Genomic DNA, 4,181 nt, shown 5'->3' with positions numbered 1-4,181 from the left:
GTAAACCTTTATGTATTACCTGTTTTATATTATGGTAAAGTAAAGACATTAAATGTTATTTTTTTATAAATTGATAAAATGAAGATTTAACAATGTAATTACCAGTCTCACCTCTTTCACTCTCCTCCTTAGAAAATCGACCAACTCTGAGTAAATCTTGGTTCTCTCCTGTGAATCTTGAGTTTAGGGCACTTAGGAGAATTGACTGATAGATTTGATTCCAGATACACATGCCCATCTCCAGCACAATAAAATTTTGAAGACCTGAAGGCGCTTTTATTCCTTTTTTCCCTCTTTATTCCACATTTCATTCCCACTGAAGGTCAGTAGAAAGAATTTATAAATCTACTATTCTTCTGACAGTTTTTTAAAAATAGATAATGTGATTGCTTATACTGAAGGAATAAAGGCTTAACATTTAAATATATGGAGTAATACTTAGAAAATGTGGATTAAAGAAAAGTAGTTTCTTTGCAAAAGATATATTAAAAATAATTGCTCGCATTACATTTATAATAAATTGAACCGGACATAATTCATAGCAATGTGGATGGACTAAACTGAATGTTTTTTTTTTTTAATTTTTTCTGACTATAGGTAGGGCAAGTAAAGAATGCCATTCGGCTCTTAACAAAGGCTTGGGAATTCTTAAGTCGGCACCCGGTGGATGGCTGACAGGAAAAAAAAACTTAATATGACGTTTCACACCTTATAATTTTCGTGCCGCTTCAGACGTGATCAAGGGTTAATAACCTGATTACTACCTTGTTACCTTTCAGTTTTTATTTTACCTTAAATTCTCGTTAAGACCTCTTTAACATAGAAATGGTACAAAAAAAATAAAAGGATAATGAAGAACTGACATCACTCTTTTTCGGCACACCAGACGCTTTTACACCAAAACACAACTTAGCGATGACATTTTTGGGTCAATTTAACTTTAAAGCTGTGAGTATGAATTTTATTAACTGGTTCGCTGACCCTCTGTACAGGTATAACTACACTGAAAATAAATGTGTTCGTGTTTATATGGATATTATGATAGTAACAATAACTTTATGGATATTTCCATAACAAGCATGAAAACTCGAAAATATTGTAATGGTAGTTTTATAAATAAAATGGAAACATACTAAGGGGAAGTATTCCTATCGTAAATAATAAATAAGTTACCGTTTTGAAACGACGAAGGATTAATTTCTACCCAAAGTACTGTTGTATGGTGAAAGTTGTGTAAAACGCCCACTTTAAACTAAATTGTTTAAAGAATATTTTATAATACATGTTAAAAAAACAAATAAGACATTTTAACTTAGTTAAAATCAATTAAACTCACTTAAATCAATTGAAGTCATAAAGCTTAATTCCTGTCCTTTCTTTAAAAAAAAAAAAAAAACACTTGCTAAATAGCTGTTACCTTCCAAAAAGTATTTCCAATTCTAATGTATTGTCATTATTACAAGATTTTGTAACGAATAAAAAATGGCCAAAGATCGTAAAGTGTGAAAAAAAAATTTTAATTTTATAAAAAATAAAATCATTTATATATGGTGTTATAAAAGTTAAAAACATCAATCCGTCCTTCTGCGAAGTTCATCAAGTTCTGAAGGAACGTCATATTTAGGGGATGACCCTGCTTCATAAGATACCTCCAAAATTTCCTAGAAACCCTACGGAAAATGTATTCCTCACCTCTCTCTTTTCCCTCAACCTACTACGTCATATCTTGAGACTTATCAGAAGGTTAATGGAAATAAACTTGAATATAAATAAACATCAAATAAAACTAAACTAAATAAATTAAAACTATTTAAAAAAATAACTAAATAAAATAAAAAATACATACAAAATTTATCTTTCCAATTCTTTAAAACGTGATTAGGAAGATTCTGATTACTTTTTGGCTCAGGACTTCACTAAGTGTATAGTGAAGGAGGAAGTTCTCAGAACTTGTTGATTACCAACTCTGGTGAAGTTATTTAAGTAGTTTTTTTTTTTGTTTCTAAGTTCATATAAAATATTACATCATGAACATTTAAACATGTAGTAAGTTTTATATAAGTTCATTAATTATTTATAGTAATATATAACTGAGTAACACAGCAGGCCAGTACATGGGCGCACCCAGCGGGGGACAGGAGGGGGTTTTACCCCTAGGAGTGGAAAAAATTATTAATTTAATAATAATTAACTTTTTCCAAGGAAATACTACTAACTAATAAAACACTAGGACAATTATATATGATATTCTTAAAACTTTGGTTTCAGTCTCCTTTTCCGTGCTGAAATGTCACAACCTGATTAACTATTGCTTGCTCCCCCCTCCCTCAGTTTTAATCCTGAGTACGCCCTTGGGCCAGTTGCTGTATCAAGTGATAACCTTGATCTAGACAAAGTCTTTCCTAGCCAGATCGTTAATCTTGGATTAATTTAATCTAGAGATTAAGAAAGCTCTAGAATATTATACATTCAGAACTATAGTCAGAGACTAAACAGAAATCTAAGATTACTTAAACAGCCAAGTTCTTTTGAGTCCGAGTTCAATGAAAACAGTCTTGTATTTAACCTTTAGCTAGATTTTACTATTCCTCCACCACAAAAGTATAATTTTATACATTGGGGTAAACTTTTTATTTTTATTTCATAACCTCGTTCAGAGATAGTCGGATAATTTTGGTTACGCTAAGTCTAGAACTGATCATTTTTCATCATTCATCATTATACCTGGACTCAGTAACAACTTACAATGGTTGGCTACGCACTTGGGATCCCCTATTTAATCAAACTTTTTTTGGTGACACTAAGTTGAAAAATATTAGACACGTGTCTGAGGGTTCTTCCTAATGCGCCCAAGGAGCCAAGAAAAAAAAATATATATTTTTAGAAATTTTTTATTTTATCACGTAGCGCATTTACTCTGCTTGTATTTGATGCTTAATATATGTTAATATTTTTTTTTTAATAAGAAGAAAGATTATTTATCGTATTAAATGAGTTTATTATGTATTAACAAAATTACATAACCAAATCTCTAATAGTTAATTAGACCAAAGCCAGATTCTGACTTGATTTTTTCCTGTTTTTGGTCTATGAAAATCCTAATATAAGATTGATTTCCAGACGGAAATTCGATTGCAGTTACTTTTTGTAATGCTTATATTATTAGTGTTTTTTTCAAAAATAAAATTAATGATTTTTAACCTTAAATAATTTTTGTTGAGTAAAATTGAAACATTTTTACCAAGGTTCATAAATCATTGATCAATCGTTAATTCAAGCGTGCTGTTGTATCAGAATTTAAAAAAATAACTTTTATAAAATGTGGAATTAACATTAATTATAATTTTTATTTCTAATTTCAACAATTTAATAAACTATAAAATTAGTAACAATGGTCCGAAATTACTATGACCAGTTGAACCAAAATAATCACACTTACTGATAACAGTCAAATGCATTTACACCTTTTACTAAAAGGCCCCTCTTTTATCAACGAACTTTATTTACGAAATTTTGCAAAATCGGTGGACTGTAGTTGTTCACTTTTTTTTTTTTATTTAATTTGTAAATGGGCTACAAAACTTTTCAACACAGTTTTAATTTGTTTTTTTAACTTGCTTTATTAGAAGTATTGGTTACCTTTCAGATATTTTATACAACAAAATATAAGAAATACTCCATTTCTCAAAGGGACCTCGCTTGGTTAAAGACATATCTGGTTACAGATGGACTGTTATGAATTACTAGATTCATTTATACAGTAACCTTGTGGCACAAGAAATAAAATATAAAGTTTAAGGATAGGAGTTATAACCGCAAATTTTGATTTACCTTTAGTTATATCGTTTATGCCCACGCTCAGCAGAGAAGGGGTGATTTAAAGTAAAAAATATATACACATATATACAATCGCAAAAGGGAAGAAAAGGAAAAAAAAAACAATAAAGAATAAATTGTTTCTTAGGCGCCACGTTTTTTTTTTCCTTGGAAATAACGAAAACCTCGAAACGATGACTTCAGTATACCCACAATATACTCCTATATAAACAACTGTCGAATTATGACCACTGGCGAATACCTTTACATGCAGATAGACGGAAAACCTACCCACCTGTGGTATACTCTACAATGAGTACAAATAATAATAAAAATAAATAATAAAATTTTTAATTTATAATATA

Source organism: Halyomorpha halys, unplaced genomic scaffold (assembly GCF_000696795.3).
Source record: "Halyomorpha halys isolate HHAL.00 unplaced genomic scaffold, Hhal_1.1 Scaffold46.1, whole genome shotgun sequence".
In the NCBI taxonomy this organism is placed as follows: Eukaryota; Metazoa; Arthropoda; class Insecta; order Hemiptera; family Pentatomidae; genus Halyomorpha; species Halyomorpha halys.
The sequence above is the reverse complement of the archived record's forward strand: the minus strand, read 5'-3'. Positions refer to the sequence as shown.